The following is a 23,950-nucleotide window of genomic DNA, read 5'->3' as shown; positions in this document are numbered from 1 at the left end:
GATTTCGCAATACGCAGGGAAACCTTTCTTCGGCTGTTATGAATTTCTATAACTCCGAAGAAAATCTCCATGCATATTAGCCAAAATTCCTTTTTGTAGAATCGATATCTGTGTAATTTGACAGAGTTTCGATGGATTTTGGGGGGTGTACTTGCTGCTTAAATTGTATTCTGGGGCAGATAGTTTATCTGCGTTAGGGTGTGTTGGCCTCGTTCGGGGGAACGAGAGCTGGGTTATCGGATGTGTTGGCCTCGTTCAGGATGAACGAGAGCTGGATTATTTGGAATTGAGGAATGTGGACTATTAAAGTTCATTTTCCTCGTCGTTGGGCGGAAGTAGTACCAATTTCGCGATTGGTCTCGTAATCTGTCCTTTAATTGTATTGACGTCAACAACACGTACACGGTTATCGGAACCTGGGTGTGTGTTGACGATTCTCCCCATTCTCCACTCGTTTGGTTGTAGGTTATCTTCTTTTATGACGACTAGGTCCCCGAGTTTTAAGTTGGATTGTGGATGTTTCCATTTATACCGTTTCTGGATCTCGGTGAGATATTCCGATTTCCATCTTTTGCAGAGTGTTTGATGTAGGGCTTTCATTTTTTGCCATCGATTGACGATTGAGGCAGGATTTTCACTACAATCGAGTTCTGGTGGAGCTAAAAGATGTCCACCTACGAGAAAATGGCCTGGAGTAAGCGGCTCCATGTCGGAAGGGTCGTTGGATGAGGGACTTACAGGTCTCGAGTTGAGGCAGGCCTCAATTCGACATAAGAGGGTTGTAAACTCTTCGAAAGTATATTTATGATCAGACGCGATCTTTTTAAAAAGGGTCTTAAAACTTTTTACCCCCGCTTCCCACAAACCTCCCATGTGGGGAGCGCTTGGCGGTATAAAATGCCATTCTAAAGTGTGATGGCTATATTTATTCAAAGTTCCTTCCCTTGCTTCACGCAGAAATACTTTAAACTCGGATCGTAAAGATCGCGAAGCTCCGACAAAGTTCGTACCATTGTCGGAGTAAACGTTTTTCGGACAGCCTCATCGGGATACAAATCTGGCGAAGGCAGCTAGGAAGGACCCGGTACTAAGGTCGTTTGTCGCTTCTAGATGGATGGATTTCGTCGAAAAGCAGACAAACAAGCAAACGTATCCTTTTGAAATTCGACATCCCCTCCCTCTGTAGGATTTTATATCGAATGGTCCCGCGAAATCTACCCCGGTGTTGGTGAAGGCCCTAGAAAAGGTGGTGCGCTCCTTCGGAAGGATCCCCATAAGTTGCATTTGTGTCCGCTTCCTGTAAATAGTACAGACCTTACAGTTGTGGATAACAGACCGTATCATGGCTTTAACGCGTGGGATCCAGTACTGACTGCGGATATGACGTAGCATCAGCTGGTTCCCTCCATGCAGGGCGGTCTCATGAGAGGATTGAACTATAAGTCTGGATAACCTGCAAGTGTAAGGAAGGATGATGGGATGACTTTCGTTATTGGACATGTCTTTGGATGCCCCAGTCCGCCCCCCAGTTCGAATTATGCCTTCTTCGTCTATATATGGATTCAGGGGTAAAATCTCACTCTTGCCATTTATTAGTTTTCCTGACTTCAAATTTGCGTACTCTTCTTGATAATGTTGCCTTTGGCATACTGTTATCAATCTTCGTGTTGTTTTTTCTATTTCGTCAGAGGCTATCGAATGAGAATCCCTTTTAAAGGATGCTTTAGTTGTTGGGTGCGTATTCTGGAAAAACCGAAGAATATAGGATATAACCCGCAAAGCCCTTGGTAAATCGGAAAACCTATCCAGAAGATCAAAGTTGTTTTTGACCGATGTTGCATGAACTTTCACCCCCTTTTCTTCGATATTCGTGTTGTAATCTTCTTCTTGTGTTGGCCACTTTTCGTTGTCTTCTTGTAACCAAGAAGGTCCCTACCACCACAAAGAATTGTCGATTAGATCCGAAGCGAGGAGGCCTCTGCTCGCCAAATCTGCAGGATTTGACGCGGAGTCTACATGCCGCCAACTTTGTCGATGATTTTCGTTATTCGACGTGCCACAAACGTTGACCACGAACATGGTGGTTTTCGGATCCATGCCAGTACTATAGTCGAATCTGTCCAAAGGGTTACTTTAATATTGGAAAGTTGCATATTTTCTATGGCCGACTCTATCATTTCTGCAAGTAGGACTGCGCCGCAGAGTTCCAATCGTGGCGATGATATAGTTTTGACCGGGGCTACTCTCGTCTTGGCCATCAGAAAGTTGGTGAAGACTTGATCCTTCGTTTGTACCCTCAGGAAAACAGTGGCGGCATATGCTTTTTCCGAAGCATCGCTGAATCCGTGTATTTCGACGCTGTCCTTTGGGGTAAAATTAACCCATCGCGGTATGCAGATATCGTTGATTTTTCCGTATTTTTGCATAAATGCGGTCCAACGATCTAGAGTAGTTGGTGATACTTCTTTGTCCCAACGGCACAAAGCAAACATTTTGCATTATAATTTTGGCTACAATTACGACTGGTGCCAGCCAGCCAAGAGGGTCGAAAAGTTTTGCTATCGCAGACAGTATTGACCTTTTTGTTACAGTAGGGTTATTATCAAATGGTTTCGCTGCAAAGTAGAAGTAGTCGAAATGAGCGTTCCATCTGATACCGAGTGCTTTTGCCATGCTGGTGTCTTCAAACTCAAGAAAATCCTCGCTTAATAAGTGTTGCTTTGGTATACCCTGTGGAATTTTCTTGCAGTTGGACGTCCATTTTCGCAATGGGAAACCTGCCGATTGCAATGCCGATGATATTTCGTCCCTTGCCTTGATTGCAATTTCGATGCTGTGTCCACCGGCGAGTACGTCATCAACGTACATGCAATTTCGCAGGATATCTGCTGCCATTGGATGCGATGTCTCCACGTCATCAGCCAGTTGGTGCAGCATTCGAATCGCAAGATACGGAGCACAATTAACACCAAAGGTTACTGTTTTCAATTCGTAAATGTGATTCGCTGATACTTTGTTTGGTCTTCATTGACCCATATTTGGCGATACATTTTCTCTATGTCGCTGTTAAATACGTATTTTAGCAGCCGCCAACGTAGTATAAGAATTGTCAGGTCGGATTGAAGAATCGGACCTGGATATAAGGCATCATTTAGACTTTTGCCATTAGTGGTAGGACAAGATGCATTAAATACGACTCTGACTTTTGTCGTTGTACTTCCCTCCTTTATAACAGCATGGTGAGGTAGGAAGTAACAGTCATTTGAGTCTGGCGAAATATTGCCTATTTGTTTCATGTGCCCTAAAGTTTCATATTCGAATACAACTCTATTGTATTCCGTTTGAAGGACTGGCTTTTTCGCAAGTCGTGTCTCGTTGCGATAGAATAGAGAGCACGCACTTCTTAATGAGGGGCCTAAGCTAAACTCTTTCCTAAAGGGTAAGGAGACTACGTATTTGCCATCGTTGTTCCGAACTGTTGTGGATTTGTATAGCTCCTCGCAATAAGTGTCATCGTTATTGATGCTCTTCTTCTTTGGAATTTCCTCTATCTCCCAGAAAGCCGCCAGTTGTTTGTCTAAAGTGACCTCGTTGAAATATGAAACTAGGGTTTTGTTTGTATCAACCGCATCTGTACGGCCTGTCAAAATCCGGCCGAACACCGTTTCCTGTGCTATTAATGTGTTTAGCACATCTTTCCTAATGCCGCCTAACATAATTTGGGGGTATATGTCTCCGCCCAGAATTAGATCGACTGGCTCATTGACAAAGAATTGTTTGTCAGCCAGTACTAAGTCAGGGAATGCTTGCCTAGTCATTGCGTTTATTTGGCAAGTTGGAAGATTCCCTGTCAATTGTGGTAAAACCAGCATGATTGTATTCATCTCGATTAATGGGTCGGTTGGTGACCGCAGTTTTATGTTGCACGCTTCTTTTACTTGTACAAACATTGTATTATTGATGCCCGAAACTTGGGCATGCAGGTGTTTGGATGGCAGATTAATTCTGCGCTTTAGTTTCTCCGTAATGAATGAACATTCAGATCCCGAGTCTATTAGGGCTCTCGCCGAGTAGTCAACACCATTAAAATGAATATTAACCTGAGCTGTTCCTAGTAATACCCCTTTATTTGTATTAGCAAAACATGAGTTCACATTATTAATCGGAGCATTTTCCTTTCAGCATTGCGTCGTATTTGAGCTTCCCGTGAGGTAGATGCTCCGATAGTGTCTGAAGTATTTGTTGGTTTTGGCTGATTCGAAATATGAAGCAGCGTATGATGTCTTAAATGACATGTGGCACAGTTCATTTGACTGGTGCACTTTGTTACCGAATGGCCAGCAGGAAGGCAGTTTATACATCCACGGCTGCTCTTAACTTGTTCAAACCGTTTATTGGGTGTTAAACGTAAGAACTTTTCACACTTTGAAATTCGATGTGCAGGACTTTTGCACATCTTACACGTAGGTTTGGCTACACTTGCACTTGCCTGATAGGAACCTAATTTTTTAGCCGATGTATCTGTTGTCGAACGAGATACTTGTGGCTTTGAGGTTTTGGAAACTGTATCCCCTCTCAGATCAGTCACGGTTTCTAGGGTTTGGAAACGATTGGATAAGAATCTATCCATATCAGCCCATTTTGAAATTTCCGTTTTGTTTTCAATTGTTTGTTCCCTAGTGCCAGTGTGGTTTCTGGCAGTTTTGTGGAACATAGATATGTTATAATTGCATCCCAATTTGATATGTCTATATGATGACATTGGAGCGCCGAGATGCAATTATTTATTTCACGTTGCAGTTTCTTTATAGAGCTACCGCATTCACTCTCAACTGCTTTCCAACTAAAAAGAATTTTCAATTGGGCGTTTACTAAGACACGTTTATTTTCGTATCTGTCACAAATATTTTTCCACGCTGTTTCGAAACCGTCTTTCGTTAAAGGATATCGCCCAACTATCTCTTTGGCCTCGCCTTGACTGTTTTGGTTTAAATAATATAATTTTTCTACTGCTTCGAGGTTTTTGTTACGTAGTGAACATGTCTCTAAATGAAGGCCAAGAAACGTAATCTCCTTTGAAAATGTCCGTATCACACGGTGGCAGGCGCACGCGATATTCCCTGTCTCCTGAGCTTTCTTCTTTCTTTTAGGCTTTCTCAAGTTTTTCCGAAAGTTCAGCCATCGCTGCCTGGCACTTGAGAAAGCTGAAGTATGCAATTTTGTGCTTCTTTTTGATGGCCGACAGCTCTTTTGCCTCCAGTTCTGAGGAGCTCAAAAGCTCCTCATATGTCTGCTTCGCCTTCTCCCATAGCGATTTCAACTCCTCCCTTTGGACTAAGAGGGTGTGTTTTGTATGGTCTGAAGGGGACATATCATGATAGTCATTTTCAAACTCAGTCACTGCCTCTGCTTGGCGTATATAGGTATCCATTATATTAAATGAAAATTTATTTAAATATTAATTAATTAATTGCCTTTGCAGAGAGTCCTGATTGAAAATGAACTGGAATGCAGGAATGTATTCGAGAGAGATTTCTCGGTGAAGTGGCCTCGAAGCTTGCAAGAAAGCTAGTAGTTTGAGGGAATGAACAAATGCGTGGTGGCAACGGCGCGCACCCACGTATTTGTTAAAGATTAGTGCTAATGCAGCTGTGTTAACAAATTGTGTAAGCCAATAAGTAATGGCTAGTGAAAAAGTGGTGTTAGTGAAACAATATATAAACGCTCGTTATGAACTTTTAGAGAGCCTAACCAAGGACTGTATTAAGACTTTAAAGTGATTAGTGTCTTTATATCACCAAAAATAGATCAGTCAAAACTGATTTTTGTGTTGCCGCAATTGAAAAATAAAAATAATTCAATTTTAAAAAATTGAACCAGAAATAAGCCTTTTGGCCACCCAAACAACAACAACAATATATGTGTATGTAACTAAGTGCACTTTGTACTATAGCACCAAACTAAATTGCAAAGGTTTTGCCCGTGCAAATAAGTGCATGTGAGAAAAAATTTTATTTAATTTAATGTGCGCCTAAATTAAATTTACAGGTTTCTGAATAAGTAACCTTAACAAATGGAATTTTTGTGCTGTGGATTTATGGAAGATTAGTTAGGCGAAAAAAAGGGGAAGAAAAATAAAAACACCAAAAAGTTTCGTATTAATAAAAGGAATTCACAGTGTTTTTTTTTTTTATTCAATGTGTATAAATACAACAAGTGTTAAGGAAAAAGTTAACAAATGTTGTGAAAAGTTTAAAAATATTAAATATATTTTTGGAAATTGTTAAATATGTTTTTGGAAATTGGCAACTTACGTGAGCGTGTGGTTACGTGTTCCTTTGCTGGCTGCTGGATTAAAAGAATTTTTTCAGATAAATCCTGCAAATGTGAAAATAGAAAAGTGGCGCAAAGCGGTGTTTGAGGTTATGTTAACCTTTTAGAGCAGTGTTGTGCTACCTTGAGCTGTGTCCGGAAAATCTTACCGCTGGTGGGGGATTGTTCCGGATAGTCACAAGGCGTGTTGCACAAACTTTATATAACTGCGTTAAGCGCCTTTTGTCCTATTTTTGCACAAAATAATACTTCTCATTTTACGAACAAAAAATCACTTGCACTGTTTAATATAAAGAGTCACTTTGTAATTTGTAATTTTATTTTGAAATTTTATTAAAAGTGAAATTAAAAGAAAACCCTACCTAGAACGGAATATTTTTAAACCACGTACCTTTTATCAAAGTGTTGATCCGGAGTAATCGAATGTGATTTAAATATTGTTGTTGGATGTTTCCGAGGTACCACCAAAAGTGTATCAGTTGTATATATTGGCTGTATCAGTTGTTGTCTTCAATATAAACTCGCCTGTGGCCTAAACATACCGGCCCCCTTGCCGTAAGCAACAAAGAAAAAAAAAGAAAAAAAAGGAGTGCCACGTCATCGCACGTCCAGTAAGACGTTATGTCGATGTGCAGATGCGGACTGCAAGCACTGCACGTCGCACGATGGACTTCGTGTCTCGTTGTCCTGTGAAGAAAAATAAAAGAAGTTATTAAATATACGTACGGGGTTTCTGATTCCGTTCAGTAATTACTTATTTTTATGAAAAGCTCCTATTTTTGGCAGGCTCCTGAGACTACCAGTCCGAATACGGTCGGTTGGGTCAGGAGACCGCCAACTGTTGTTGCTAGCGTTCCGCTCACCATCACTTCGGCGTATAGATCAGCGCCGAGTGTAAGCCGAACTGGCGATGAGCGGTAGAACTGAGGATCCGCAAGCCGCACGAATTTAAAAGGCGCGGCAATCTTCGGGTACATATTAGACGGCGGACTCAAGCGATAGTGGCCTTTGACCACTGCGGCTTAAGTGGTGACGTGCGTCGATGACCCGAACTTGCCGCGCAGAGTAAGGGTGCATTGCCCTGGTCCTTGGCACTCCAATTGGAGATCAAGTACCAGCTCTGCATCGACGATTGTGCTGGTGGCGCAGGGATCAATGATAGCACGAACCAGGTGTAAATGCGAGGCGCGTCTTTTGATTCCACGTTTGATAATTTTTGATAAAAATTAGGTGGTGCACCGTCTTTTAAATTGTTACCATATTAAGTTGTATAGAATCGACGGGATGGCATACAAGATTTCATGTCATACTAAATCGCTCCCGATATGGTCGGGCTAGTACTTTAATGGTTCCCGGAACGTACCCGATCTGCATCCGGCAAAGGACCAACAAAGTAGATAACGGGGAGTGTCCTTATCGCTACAACAACAACACCAACATTATTTACTTTCTGATTTTCATTCATACGTATGTGCATTTTTAAATAATAAAAAAAAATGTTATATTATTCTAATAGATAGCGTCTTCGCCGGGTTGCGATTCAGCTCAGAATATGCCAAAATCAGTGGAAATCTACAACTAAATGCAGATTCACGTGTCATTTGCCAAGGATACAAGGTACTTTACAACCAACATGCTTTGGAATACGGTACCAAACTGGTTGGATGTATTTCCCTACAAAAGGGTGGAACTACGCATCTTGGTTTGCCAGTATTTGCTTCGGTAATTTATATTGATTTGTATTGATTAAAAATTGCAATAGTAGATAATGTAATGTGAATTAAAATTGAATAGGTAGCCGGAGCATAAAAGCCAACTGATTGGCATGCAACTGTTATTTATGTGGCGCCACCGGGAGCTGCTGCTTCTATCCTAGAAGAATTAGAAGCAGAACTGTCTTTGATTGTTTGCATAACCAAAGGTGTGCCATAACATGATATGGTTCGCGTTAAGCACGCTCTCTTAAAGCAAAAAAATTGCGTCTAATAGTCAGGCCCGATTGTCCAGGAATCATCGCACCAGAAAGGGTAAGTAAATTGGCTACCATTTTATATATATAAGCAACATGTGTGAATTTTTTAGTGATAATTTGTCATGCTTTTGTTGATAATCAACTGAAGAATGCAAATACGACAGAGTTCGAAGTTCATGTGAAAACCAATTAATTTTTTTAATTAGCGTTTGGAGAGAAAAATACATATGTATGTATGCATAGAACTGCATAGAAGGGGATGAATTAATTAATTAATATCAGTAGATTTGCAAGATTTTTGTCATTTTCCCTGCATCGCAGTTGTCATTACATTGCATTAAGAGAGGACATCAACACCTTAATACCCACAGCCAGTTAACATTTTTGTAAATTTTGCTCTTTTCATCGCTGTTTCAAAACGTGGAAAATTATATATCGAGCGTTCCATGGAGAATGGTAGATTTTAGCAGACTTTCGCATTGCGGTCATTAATATTCAATCCCTAGAAGGTTTAATGTAGTCATATCAATAGTTTCCGAGATGGTGGGGCTAGTACCACAATGGTGCTTGTTACCAGAACGTAGATTATCTATTTTTATTGAGGATTGCACAGTGACTTGCACATCTCCTTCACAGCACCTCATCCTAGCCGACTTCCTTAATGAACCCCAGCAGTGTTCTTGGCTTGAGGAATTAAATGTGGGGATGCTCTGGCCATGGTGAGCCCATAAACTTAGAACTACGTCTTGAAATTGCTCCGCAATCTAGAAGGATATGGTCCGTCGTCTGCTGATCCATCACAAAATCGGTATGTGTTGTTCGATATTATACCCAGCTTTTGCATGTGACTGTTCAGTCTACAGTGTCTTGTAAGAATACCCGTTAGGGTTCTTAGGTTATCTTTTTGAGAGGCCTATTAATGCCCTATATCGAGTTGTGATGTAACCCCCTAACAGTAACATAGATTTACTCAGGCCTGGCATATTGCGCCAGTGTTCTCTCTTTTCCCTCCCTTCTGCTAATAAATACCCTGTGAGCCAACTGGCAGGAACGGCTCGGGATCGATGGGTCATGCAGTTGCTGCCTCTCTTTCCGTGTTGTCCGCCTGCTGTTGTTGTTGTAGCTGTGCTTCGCCCCATCCAATAGGTGCGACCAATCACAAATTGTCATCAATGTCCTCTAATGGGAGTCCAAAGAAATTTTCTGTTTCAACAGGGGTGGACCATAATGAGAGGAGCGTTAGAGGCGTTTGTTCCACAATACAGTTAAAGAGATGGTTGGTGTCATGTGGGGACACATTACAAGCAGGACAATGTTTTGTATGTCGGGGTTGATTCTGGATAGGTAAGAGTTTAACCTGTTACGGTATCCAGATCGAAGTTGAGAGTGACTACTCGGGTTTCCCTAGGGATAGTGCGTTCCTCCTCTGCTAGTTTTGTTCTTTGAGTACAGGAATCACCGGCATAGAGGTCAAGCGCCTGTTTGTTGAGTTCACTGAAGACATGCTTGTGTTTTTAGCTTCATACGGCTGTGTTCTCAGGTGCCGTATTTCCTCATAATGTAATGCGAGTGATTCCTATCAGCAACAGCAAATATCGGCTGAAAATACCGAATTCCAGCGAAATTAGTTTTTGGAACTGTTTAGAGTTACAGGTGGCGACCGATTTTCTTTTTCATAGGGCCGGATGCATTGTATTTTGCTGCTTCCAATATTACCATTCCCTTTTCGCGCTCCAGTATAGGATATATCATGTAAAAAATAAGAGTAAAACTTTATCTTATTGGAAGCGTTTTAAAATGCTGCAATAAACTTTTTTTTAAAGTATTGAAGTTATTACTACTTTTTATGTGATTAGGAAGTTCATTGAAATATTTCAAGCTCTTATATATATGGCCGTCCTAAAAAGATTCTTTTCCGGCAAATGCAGCAAACCCATTTCTCAGTACCAGGGTCAGGAGAAGGACCCGGATTGGGGTCGATACCTTCCCGGAAGAGGAAAGTATGGCGCAGACCCGCTGCAAGGATCTGCTGGAAGGTTGACAATTTGTGGTAGAGACGCAACAAATTAAACACTGAGTCCGCCTGCTCATTACACTCCACTCCCCTGTGGCCTAGGACACAGGGCAACAGTACTACGTTGTGTGCTCCTAATTGATTCAGCTTTTCTACGCACTGAAGGACCAGTGCTGACTTTAATTTGAACGCCGCAAATGCCTTTAGTGGGGACTGACTGTCTGACTGAGTATGGCAATTGTTTCATTGGGGTATCAGCGCTGAAGGTTCAGCTTAGCGCACTAACTTATGGCGAATACTTCCGCTTGGAAAATGCTCGGATGTGCTTTGAGATGTATTGATAATTTGGCTCTGGGTCCGAAAACTCTGGCTCCAATCCCCTCTGGCGTCTTCGAGCCATCTATGTACCATACGATCTTGAGCAGACTAGTAATATATTGCACCCACCTACACCTATACAGCCGATCCAAGAGACAGAGCAGCCCATTACATATTGGCACAACCGGAGCACTGCTGGACATCCATCCTATATGAAAGCTATGCATTCAAAAGTGTTTGTACCAGTGGCTGGTGCACACCGAACTGGACCAATGTATGATATATTGAGGCCTGCACAAATACCAAGCTATGTTTATGTAAATAATGTTACTGCTAATGTCAATTTGCACGATTGAGCACATAGAGTGCCTACGTTTATACAAGGTGGAACACCACACTACCCACATGCCGATGTAGCCACCGATCAGGTTGTTGTAAGAGATTAATTAAAATATGTTATTCATAAACACTGATTCTTATATTTCCATTATCTCTAAACTGTAGACTAGACTCATGACGGGTATTCGTACTGGACACTGCCTTCTGGCGTCACATGCCTTTAAATTAGGCTTGGTCAGTGATAGCAGATGTAGGAAGTGCGGGTTGGAGAAGGAAATGATCGATTACGTTCTGTGCTCGTGCCCTGCGCTTGCCAGGCTAAGACTCCAGCTGACAGCTGTCAGATCTAGAAGCAGCAAGTGGCTTAAGTTCTAGGAAGCCGCTAACCCGCTGGAGCCATGAGAAGCATGAGTGCATTTTGGGTGTCCCAAGACAAGTTCGGTACCTGCTCCGAATAATTTGTAGCTACCTAAGCGACAAAGTACTCCCTTTTGATACGTATGAGGGACTAATAAAGCACAACACCACGGGCTGTGTCCCTCAGGGATCTGTTCTAGGTCCAACTCTTTGGAATGCGATGTATGACGAGGTGCTATAAATCGACCTTCCCGGAGGCACGGAAATTGTCGGCTATGCAGATGATATTGTCGTAGTAGCAGTGGCCAAGAAACTTGATCTGCTCCAAGCATTATGTAATGACGCCGTGGGAAGAATAAAGGAATGGTTGACGAACATGGGGCTGGAGGTGGTTAGCAATAAGACAGAAGAGGTTCTGATGAGCTCAAAGCGGACTGTGGATGAGTTGGTCCTAACCATAGGAGATTATCAAATAAATTCAAAGCCCTCCTTGAAATATCTAGGAGTAATCATTGACTCAAAACTAACTTTTAGGGAGCACTTCAGGGCGGTGGGGGAGAAAGTTTCTAGAGTTAGTGGAACCCTAACGCGAATAATGCCCAACATCGGCAGCCTACCGCATTACTGCTATACGAATAGCATGTGCTGTTCCGACGACGCGATCCATGTTTTATCCAGGAAAATCCCAGTAGATCTACTCTCAGGTGAAATGGCCGATCTGTATGGCATTGGATTCAGCCGACCATCTGAAGATGCTAAGAAAAGCGCAAGATCACGAACAATAGTTAGATGGCAAGAACGGTGGGAAGATTCGAGAAAAGAGCGCTGGACCTTCATGCTAGTCCTGAATATAGCGGAATGGTACGAGCGAAAACACGGCGAACTAAATTACCATCTCACTCAGATATTGAGCGGGAACGGTGGCTTCAAGGAATATCTACATAAGCGTGGGATAGAGGAGGATCGTTTCTGTCCAGCTGTCCGTCCGAATTGGAAAGCGCAGAACATGTCATGTTTCACTGCCCTCGTTTTCAAGGCGAAAGGCTGTCTGTAAACAGAGTTTTTGGAGAGGAACCTTCCATTAGGAATTTAGTTCCACGAATTTGCGGACAAATAGATTGTTGGATTGCTGTGAGCAAGATGGCCTTTATAGTAATGACGAAATTGATACATGCCGAAAGGGAGCGCAGAGAAATGCGCATACGAAGTAGTGGCGACTAAATCGCCTTTCCCCCTGACGTCATGCCTATCGGCGGTCCAACGGGGTGCGGACACATGAACAGGATTAGCCTGGTTTCATTGGGCCGCTTGAGGGTAGTGCGCTACCACAACGTCCATTAAAAAAGATAAGTTCCGGCGTGCCTGGTGGTGTTGGGTGAGCGGCCAGACACCAGGGTGCAACAAATGCACCTTTCAGGGGAAAATTAGATGTAGCAAACGAGTATATTCTGTATCATATAATCAACTTGGAGCCAACCAAACGTTTTTTTTCCTGTCCAAAACAGAACTGGTGCACGGCACTGATGCTAAAGAAGGATAGGCGTAGTCATATAAATTCGTTCCCGGGTTAGTCGGAGAAAACAATTTTAGCATTAATTTGCCCTTTTGAATTTGAACATCCATTCAAGAACTTCGCATAATAGATTTAACAGTCATCTGTATTTATTTGTTATTGTAGCACATCTTATTTACTTCGTAACATTAATCAATTGTCCCTTGTTATAATTTTATGTTCTCTATGAATGCAACAGCAAAGTATCTTTGGGTACCCCTGCCATCGGAAGATGCATAGGCATGGTGGAGATTCATTTGAAGTTTCTTTACCAGGTCCTGATTCTAGTTATTTGAAATTTCTCTTGTGCCTTTGCCCTCTCAGAAAAGAGCTAATTGTGGAGCCCTATTTATGGAACACTTTTCGGCTTATATTAAAAACTTTTAATCTATTCTTACTGATATGAGTTTCTTTTTCATTCTAGGTAATTTGATTTTGACGATGTGCGGATAGAAATATCCCAAATATTCCAGCTGTGGCTGTAAGAACATACATTTGCTCAAATTAGAAGAAAACTGCACGGTTGAGCACATTCAGTACCTACGTTTATACAAGGAGGAACACCGCACTACTTTCACGGGGATGTAGCCGCCGATCACGTTGTTGTAAGAGCTTATTTTAAATATGTTATTCATAAAAACTGATTTTAATATTTTGTTTTGGTTTTTACTTTAGACTCAACCGGTCATATAAGCGATGTAAGCTATGCCTGTAACTTAAGCGCCTTCAGATGTAATAGTTAACGCGGACGCGGTCACAGGAGTAGTTCACTACGTGGGGGTTTCAGTAATCAAAGACTTTCAATATCGGAAGGTTTTCCAGCACCATAACAACACCAACAATATGTGCAAGCACCCGAATAAATTGTACAACAAACGTTAACAACACATCAGCAGCCAGCCACAACAACAACAATCGCAACAAGTTGAAACTTCCAAACAATTAATGAATAGTGAACCACCAACATATCCGCAATATGCGCATCCATCAACACCAACATATGTCGCCTTCTTTGCAACACAAAATCCAATGCTTCATCCCGCTTCAGCTGCATAACAAGCCACTGGTACACCGTTATATGTTTCACGTATGCAAAATATGTATGCGAATGCACATCAGGTGTGCAATCATAAGTGGTCCATTTGTTTATTCGCCCGAATATCAATATATACCCGGTGAAGATGGCCAAGGCCATTCTGATTCTAATACTGATAAAGGCGAACCATTGGCAGATTTAAAAACTCAAACAAACTACGAAAAATGTTGATGATGGTATTAATTCTAATACGGATAGTGAAGAATTTAAACCTAGGAAAAAAGCTAAACTTGATAAAAACTTAACAGAAGATGACGATGTTTCTAATTCTAATACTAAGGAAGATGAACCTTTGATAAATATGAAGCTTAAAACAGAGTTATCAAAAAATTACGATGATGATAATGATGTTGATGCAAAGTCCAATGTTGAAAATGATGAAAATTATGAAACATAATCTGAAACTAGTATGAGTGTGGACTATAACCTGAAGCAAAACTATCATATCCGGTACGACCAGAATTAGATGTTAAGAAAAGAGCCTACATATAGAGGCTCCTCATGGAACTTGGGGGTGGGGAGGAAGGGATGGCCTGAAGGTTTAATTTGGCCATATAAATCGTTCCCGAGATGGTCGGGCCAGCACCTTAATGGTGCTGTGTTACGGGAGCGTATCGGATCTGTATCCGACAAACGACCATCACATCGATAACACTCCCCAAAGCCTTCGGGGAGTAACTAATCGCTACAACAACAACAACAACATTGGACCATGAGATTTCTCATATGCTCAATAGTCATTATTTAAAATGTAAATTATGCGATTGGAAGACGAAAATACATTCAAGTATGAATTTTCATTTACGTATAATACACGCTGAAACAATTGATGTAACAACGAAAAGTTTAGAATTAACTGTTTGTCCATTCTGTAATCACAATGGTATTTACGCAAATACTTAATACAGGAACATGAGAAATCAGTGGATGAAAGAACATATTTTCTATGTTTAGAATTGGGTGAACAATGTGGAGTCCAAAGAAATTTTCTGTTTCAACAGGGGTGGACCATAATGAGAGGAGTGTTAGAGGCGTTTGTTCCACAATACAGTTAAAGAGATGGTTGGTGTCATGTGGGGACACATTACAAGCAGGACAATGTTTTGTATGTCGGGGTTGATTCTGGATAGGTAAGAGTTTAACCTTTTACGGTATCCAGATCGAAGTTGAGAGTGACTACTCGCGTTTCCCTAGGGATAGTGCGTTCCTCCTCTGCTAGTTTTGTTCTTTGAGTACAGGAATCACCGGCATAGAGGTCCAGCGCCTGTTTGTTGAGTTCACTGAAGACATGCTTGTGTTTTTTAGCTTCATATGGCTGTGTTCTCAGGTGCCGTATTTCCTCATAATGTAATGCGAGTGATTCCGATCAGCAACAGTAAATATCGGCTGAAAATACCGAATTCCAGCGAAATTAGTTTTTGGAACTGTTTAGAGTTACAGGTGGCGACGGATTTTCTTTTTCATAGGGCCGGATGCATTGTATTTTGCTGCTTCCAATATTACCATTCCCTTTTCGCGCTCCAGTATCGGATATATCATGTAAAAAATAAGAGGAGTAAAACTTTATCTTATTGGAAGCGTTTTACAATGCTGCAATAATCTTTTTTTTAAAGTATTGAAGTTATTACTACTTTTTATGAGATTAGGAAGTTCATTGAAATATTTCAAGCTCTTATATATATGGCCGCCCTAAAAAGATTCTTTTCCGGCAAACGCAGCAAACCCATTTCTCAGTACCAGGGTCAGGAGAAGGACCCGGATTGGGGTCGATACCTTCCCGGAAGAGGAAAGTATGGCGCAGACCCGCTGCAAGGATCTGCTGGGAGGTTGACAATTTGTGGGAGAGACGCAACAAATTAAAAGCTGAGTCCGCCTGCTCATTACACTCCATTCCCCTGTGGCCTAGGACACAGGGTAACAGTACTAGGTTGTGTGCTCCTAATTGATTCAGCTTTTCTACGCACTGAAGGACCAGTGCTGACTTTAATTTGAACGCCGCAAATGCCTTTAGTGGGGACTGACTGTCTGACTGAGTATGGCAATTGTTTCATTGGGGATCAGCGCTGAAGGTTCAGCTTAGCGCACTAACTCATGGCGAATACTTCCGCTTGGAAAATGCTCGGATGTGCTTTTAGATGTATTGATAATTTGGCTCTGGGTCCGAAAACTCTGGCTCCAATCCCCTCTGGCGTCTTCGAGCCATCTATGTACCATACGATCTTGAGCAGACTAGTAATACATTGCACCCACCTACACCTATATAGCCGTACCAAGAGACGGAGCAGCCCGTTACATATTGGCACAACCGGAGCACTGCTGGACATCCATCCTATATGAATGCTATGCATTCAAAAGTGTTTGTACCAGTGGCTGGTGCACACCGAACTGGACCAATGTATGCTATATTGAGGCCTGCACAAATACCAAGCTATGTTTATGTAAATAATGTTACTCCTAATGTCAATTTGCACGATTGAGCACATAGAGTGCCTACGTTTATACAAGGTGGAACACCACACTACCTACATGGCGATGTAGCCACCGATCAGGTTGTTGTAAGATATTCGTTAAAATATGTTATTCATAAACACTGATTCTTATATTTTCATTATCACTAAACTGTAGACTAGACTCATGACGGGTATTCTTACTGGACACTGCCTTCTGGCGTCACATGCCTTTAAATTAGGCTTGGTCAGTGATAGCAGATGTAGGAAGTGCTGGTTGGAGAAGGAAATGATCGATTACGTTCTGTGCTCGTGCCCTGCGCTTGCCAGGCTAAGACTCCAGCTGACAGCTGTCAAATCTAGAAGCAGCAAGTGGCTTAAGTTCTAGGAAGCCGCTAACCCGCTGGAGCCATGAGAAGCATGAGTGCATTTTGGGTGTCCCAAGACAAGTTCGGTACCTGCTCCTGTACCTAAGTGACAAAGTACTCCCTTTTGATACGTATGAGGGACTAATAAAGCACAACACCACGGGCTGTGTCCCTCAGGGATCTGTTCTAGGTCCAACTCTTTGGAATTCGATGTATTACGGGGTGCTACAAATCGACCTTCCCGGAGGCACGGAAATTGTCGGCTATGCAGATGATATTGTCGTAGTAGCAGTGGCCAAGAAACTTGATCTGCTCCAAGCATTATGTAATGACGCCGTGGGAAGAATAAAGGAATGGTTGACGAACATGGGGCTGGAGATGGCTAGCAATAAGACAGAAGTGGTTCTGATGAGCTCACAGCGGACTGTGGATGAGTTGGTCCTAACCATAGGAGATTATCAAATAAATTCAAAGCCCTCCTTGAAATATCTAGGAGTAATCATTGACTCAAAACTAACTTTTAGGGAGCACTTCAGGGCGGTGGGGGAGAAAGTTTCTAGAGTTAGTGGAACCCTAACGCGAATAATGATCAACATCGGCAGCCTACCGCATTACTGCTATACGAATAGCATGTGCTGTTCCGACGACGCGATCCATGTTTTATCCAGGAAAATCCCAGTAGATATACTCTCAGGTGAAATGGCCGATCTGTATGGCATTGGATTCAGCCGACCATCTGAAGATGCCAAGGAAAGCGCAAGATCACGAACAATAGTTAGATGGCAAGAACGGTGGGAAGATTCGAGAAAAGAGCGCTGGACCTTCATGCTAGTCCGGAATATAGCGGAATGGTACGAGCGAAAACACGGCGAACTAAATTACCATCTCACACAGATATTGAGCTGGAACGGTGGCTTCAAGGAATATCTACATAAGCGTGGGATAGAGGAGGATCGTTTCTGTCCAGCTGTCAGTCCGAATTGGAAAGCGCAGAACATGTCATGTTTCACTGCCCTCGTTTTCACGGCGAAAGGCTGTCTGTAAACAGAGTTTTTGGAGAGGAACCTTCCATTAGGAATTTAGTTCCACGAATTTGCGGACAAATAGATTGTTGGATTGCTGTGAGCAAGATGGCCTTTATAGTAATGACGAAATTGATACATGACGAAAGGGAGCGCAGAGAAATGCGCATACGAAGTAGTGGCGACTAAATAGCCTTTCCCCCCTGACGTTATGCCTATCGGCGGTCCAACGGGGTGCGGACACATGAACAGGATTAGCCTGGCTTCATTGGGCCGCATGAGGGTAGTGCGCTACCACAACGTCCAATAAAAAAGACAAGTTCCGTCGTGCCTGGTGTTGTTGGGTGAGCGGCCAGACACCAGGGTGCAACAAATGCACCTTTCAGGGGAAAATTAGATGTAGCAAACGAGTATATTCTGTATCATATGATCCACTTGGAGACAACCAAACGTTTATTTTCCTGTTCAAAACAGAACTGGTGCACGGCACTGATGCTAAAGAAGAATAGGCGTAGTCATATCAATTCGTTCCCGGGTTAGTCGGAGAAAGCAGTTTTAGCATTAATTTGCCCTTTTGAATTTGAACACCCATTCAAGAACTTCGCATAATAGATTTAACAGTCATCTGTATTTATTTGTTATTGCAGCACATCTAATTTATTTCGTAACATCAATCAATTGTCCCTTGTTATAATTTTATGTTCTCTATGAATGCAACAGCAAAGTATCTTTGGGTACCCCTGCCATCGGAAGATGCATAGGCATGGTGGAGATTCATTTGAAGTTACTTTACCAGGTCCTGATTCTAGTTATCTGAAATTTCTCTTGTGCCTTTGCCCTCTCAGAAAAGAGCTAATTGTGGAGCCCTATTTATGGAACACTTTTCGGCTTATATTAAAAACTTTTAATCTATTCTTACTGATATGAGTTTCTTTTTCATTCTAGGTAATTTGATTTTGACGATGTGCGGATAGAAATATCCCAAATATTCCAGCTGCGGCTGTAAGAACATACATTTGCTCAAATTAGAAGAAAACTGCACGGTTGAGCACATTCAGTACCTACGTTTATACAAGGAGGAACACCGCACTACTTTCACGGGGATGTAGCCGCCGATCACGTTGTTGTAAGAGCTTATTTTAAATATGTTATTCATAAAAACTGATTTTAATATTTTGGTTTGGTTTTTTACTTTAAACTCAACCAGTCATATAAGCGATGTCAGTTATGCCTGTAACTTAAGCGCCTTCAGATGTAATAGTTAACGCGGACGCGGTCACAGGAGTAGTTCACTACGTGGGGATTTCAGTAATCAAGGACTTTCAATATCGGAAGGTTTTCCAGCACATCAGCAGCCAGCCACAACAACAACAATCGCAACAAGTTGAAACTTCCAAACAATTAATGAATAGTGAACCACCAACATATCCGCAATATGCGCATCCATCAACACCAACATATGTCGCCTTCTTTGCAACACAAAATCCAATGCTTCATCCCGCTTCAGCTGCATAACAAGCCACTGGTACACCGTTATATGTTTCACGTATGCAAAATATGTATGCGAATGCACATCAGGTGTGCAATTATAAGTGGTCCATTTGTTTATTCGCCCGAATATCAATATATACCCGGTGAAGATGGCCAAGGCCATTCTGATTCTAATACTTTAAACTCAACCGGTCATATAAGCGATGTCAGTTATGCCTGTAACTTAAGCGCCTTCAGATGTAATAGTTAACGCGGACGCGGTCACAGGAGTAGTTCACTACGTGGGGATTTCAGTAATCAAGGACTTTCAATATCGGAAGGTTTTCCAGCACATCAGCAGCCAGCCACAACAACAACAATCGCAACAAGTTGAAACTTCCAAACAATTAATGAATAGTGAACCACCAACATATCCGCAATATGCGCATCCATCAACACCAACATATGTCGCCTTCTTTGCAACACAAAATCCAATGCTTCATCCCGCTTCAGCTGCATAACAAGCCACTGGTACACCGTTATATGTTTCACGTATGCAAAATATGTATGCGAATGCACATCAGGTGTGCAATTATAAGTGGTCCATTTGTTTATTCGCCCGAATATCAATATATACCCGGTGAAGATGGCCAAGGCCATTCTGATTCTAATACTGATAAAGGCGAACCATTGGCAGATTTAAAAACTCAAACAAACTACGAAAAATGTTGATGATGGTATTAATTCTAATACGGATAGTGAAGAATTTAAACCTAGGAAAAAAGCTAAACTTGATAAAAACTAAACAGAAGATGACGATGTTTCTAATTCTAATACTAAGGAAGATGAACCTTTGATAAATATGAAGCTTAAAACAGAGTTATCAAAAAATGACGATGATGATAATGATGTTGATGCAAAGTCCAATGTTGAAAATGATGAAAATTATGAAACATAATCTGAAACTAGTATGAGTGTGGACTTTAACCTGAAGCAAAACTATCATATCCGGTACGACCAGAATTAGATGTTAAGAAAAGAGCCTACATATAGAGGCTCAGTATATTTATGGAAAATTTATCATGAGACAATGTCCAATGTATGTATTTCATTTAAATTCAGCACATTGTTGAAAAAAGGATCTAAATTTTATGCATCGTGTAGAGAAACCAGAACATTTACAATCTAAATATAACGAACGTGGTGCAAAATGTAAATTTTGTGATATTCAAGCAGCTACACCAAGCTTCAACAAATTATTGGACCATGAGATTTCTCATATGCTCAATAGTCATTATTTAAAATGTAAATTATGCGATTGGAAGACGAAAATACATTCAAGTATGAATTTTCATTTATGTATACAACACGCTGAAACAATTGATGTAACAACGAAAAGTTTAGAATTAACTGTTTGTCCATTCTGTAATCACAATGGTATTTACGCAAACACTTAATACAGGAACATAAGAAATCAGTGGATGAAAGAACATCTTTTCTATGTTTAGAATGTGGTGAACAATGTGGAGTCCAAAGAAATTTTCTGTTTCAACAGGGGTGGACCATAATGAGAGGAGCGTTAGAGGCATTTGTTCCACAATACAGTTAAAGAGATGGTTGGTGTCATATGGGGACACATTACAAGCAGGACAATGTTTTGTATGTCGGGGTTGACTCTGGATAGGTAAGAGTTTAACCTGTTACGGTATCCAGATCGAAGTTGAGAGTGACTACTCGCGTTTCCCTAGGGATAGTGCGTTCCTCCTCTGCTAGTTTTGTTCTTTGAGTACAGGAATCACCGGCATAGAGGTCCAACGCCTGTTTGTTGAGTTCACTGAAGACATGCTTGTGTTTTTTAGCTTCATACGGCTGTGTTCTCAGGTGCCGTATTTCCTCATAATGTAATGCGAGTGATTCCGATCAGCAACAGTAAATATCGGCTGAAAATACCGAATTCCAGCGAAATTAGTTTTTGGAACTGTTTAGAGTTACAGGTGGCGACCGATTTTCTTTTTCATAGGGCCGGATGCATTGTATTTTGCTGCTTCCAATATTACCATTCCCTTTTCGCGCTCCAGTATCGGATATATCATGTAAAAAATAAGAGGAGTAAAACTTTATCTTATTGGAAGCGTTTTACAATGCTGCAATAAATTTTTTTTTAAAGTATTGAAGTTATTACTACTTTTTATGTGATTAGGAAGTTCATTGAAATATTTCAAGCTCTTATATATATGGCCGTCCTAAAAAGATTCCTTTCCGGCAAACGCAGCAAACCCATTTCTCAGTACCAGGGTCAGGAGAAGGACCCGGATTGGGGTCGATACCTTCCCGGAAGAGGAAAGTATGGCGCAGACCCGCTGCAAGGATCTGCTGGGAGGTTGACAATTTGTGGGAGAGACGCAACAAATTAAACACTGAGTCCGCCTGCTCATTACACTCCACTCCCCTGTGGCCTAGGACACAGGGCAACAGTACTACGTTGTGTGCTCCTAATTGATTCAGCTTTTCTACGCACTGAAAGACCAGTGCTGACTTTAATTTGAACACCGCAAATGCCTTTAGTGGGGACTGACTGTCTGACTGAGTATGGCAATTGTTTCATTGGGGTATCAGCGCTTAAGGTTCAGCTTAGCGCACTAACTTATGGCGAATACTTCCGCTTGGAAAATGCTCGGATGTGCTTTTAGATGTATTGATAATTAGGCTCTGGGTCCGAAAACTCTGGCTCCAATCCCCTCTGGCGTCTTGGAGCCATCTATGTACCATACGATCTTGAGCAGCCTAGTAGTACATTGCACCCACCTACTTCTATACAGCCGTACCAAGAGACGGAGCAGCCCATTACATATTGGCACAACCGGAGCACTGCTGGACATCCATCCTATATGAATGCTATGCATTCAAAAGTGTTTGTACCAGTGGCTGGTGCACACCGAACTTGACCAATGTATTCTATATTGAGGGCTGCACAAATACCAAGCTATGTTTATGTAAATAATGTTACTGCTAATGTCAATTTGCACGATTGAGCACATAGAGTGCCTACGTTTATACAAGGTGAAACACCACACTACCTACATGGCGTTGTAGCCACCGATCAGGTTGTTGTAAGAGATTAATTAAAATATGTTATTCATAAACACTGATTCTTATATTTTCATTATCACTAAACTGTAGACTAGACTCATGGCGGGTATTCTTACTGGACACTGCCTTCTGGCGTCACATGCCTTTAAATTAGTCAGTGATAGCAGATGTAGGATGTGCGGGTTGGAGAAGGAAATGATCGATTACGTTCTGTGCTCGTGCCCTGCGCTTGCCAGGCTAAGACTCCAGCTGACAGCTGTCAGATCTAGAAGCAGCAAGTGGCTTAAGTTCTAGGAAGCCGCTAACCCGCTGGAGTCATGAGAAGCGTGAGTGCATTTTGGGTGTCCCAAAACAAGTTCGGTTTGGTCCTAACCATAGGAGATTATCAAATAAATTCAAAGCCCTCCTTGAAATATCTAGGAGTAATCATTGACTCAAAACTAACTTTTAGGGAGCACTTCAGGGCAGTGGGGGATCCCAGTAGATCTACTCTCAGGTGAAATGGCCGATCTGTATGGCATTGGATTCAGCCGACCATCTGAAGATGCTAAGAAAAGCGCAAGGTCACGAACAATAGTCAGATGGCAAGAACGGTGGGAAGATTCGAGAAAAGAGCGCTGGACCTTCATGCTAGTCCGGAATATAGCGGAATGGTACGAGCGAAAACACGGCGAACTAAATTACCATCTCACACAGATATTGAGCGGGAACGGTGGCTTCAAGGAATATCTACATAAGCGTGGGATAGAGGAGGATCGTTTCTGTCCAGCTGTCCGTCCGAATTGGAAAGCGCAGAACATGTAATGTTTCACTGCCCTCGTTTTCACGGCGAAAGGCTGTCTGTAAACAGAGTTTTTGGAGAGGAACCTTCCATTAGGAATTTAGTTCCACGAATTTGCGGACAAATAGATTGTTGGATTGCTGTGAGCAAGATGGCCTTTATAGTAATGACGAAATTGATACATGCCGAAAGGGAGCGCAGAGAAATGCGCATACGAAGTTGTGGCGACTAAATAGCCTTTCCCCCCTGACGTTATGCCTATCGGCGGTCCAACGGGGTGCGGACACATGAACAGGATTAGCCTGGTTTCATTGGGCCGCTTGAGGGTAGTGCGCTACCACAACGTCCAATAAAAAAGACAAGTTCCGTCGTGCCTGGTGTTGTTGGGTGAGCGGCCAGACACCAGGGTGCAACAAATGCACCTTTCAGGAGGAAATTAGATGTAGCAAACGAGTATATTCTGTATCATATGATCAACTTGGAGACAAGCAAACGTTTATTTTCCTGTCCAAAACAGAACTGGTGCACGGCACTGATGCTAAAGAAGGATAGGCGTAGTCATATAAATTCGTTCCCGGGTTAGTCGGAGAAAACAATTTTGGCATTAATTTGCCCTTTTGAATTTGAACATCCATTCAAGAACTTCGCATAATAGATTTAACAGTCATCTGTATTTATTTGTTATTGTAGCACATCTAATTTATTTCGTAACATCAATCAATTGTCCCTTGTTATAATTTTATGTTCTCTATGAATGCAACAGCAAAGTATCTTTGGGTGCCCCTGCCATC

Source organism: Eurosta solidaginis, chromosome X (assembly GCF_040869045.1).
Source record: "Eurosta solidaginis isolate ZX-2024a chromosome X, ASM4086904v1, whole genome shotgun sequence".
In the NCBI taxonomy this organism is placed as follows: Eukaryota; Metazoa; Arthropoda; class Insecta; order Diptera; family Tephritidae; genus Eurosta; species Eurosta solidaginis.
This window is presented reverse-complemented; position numbering follows the sequence as displayed.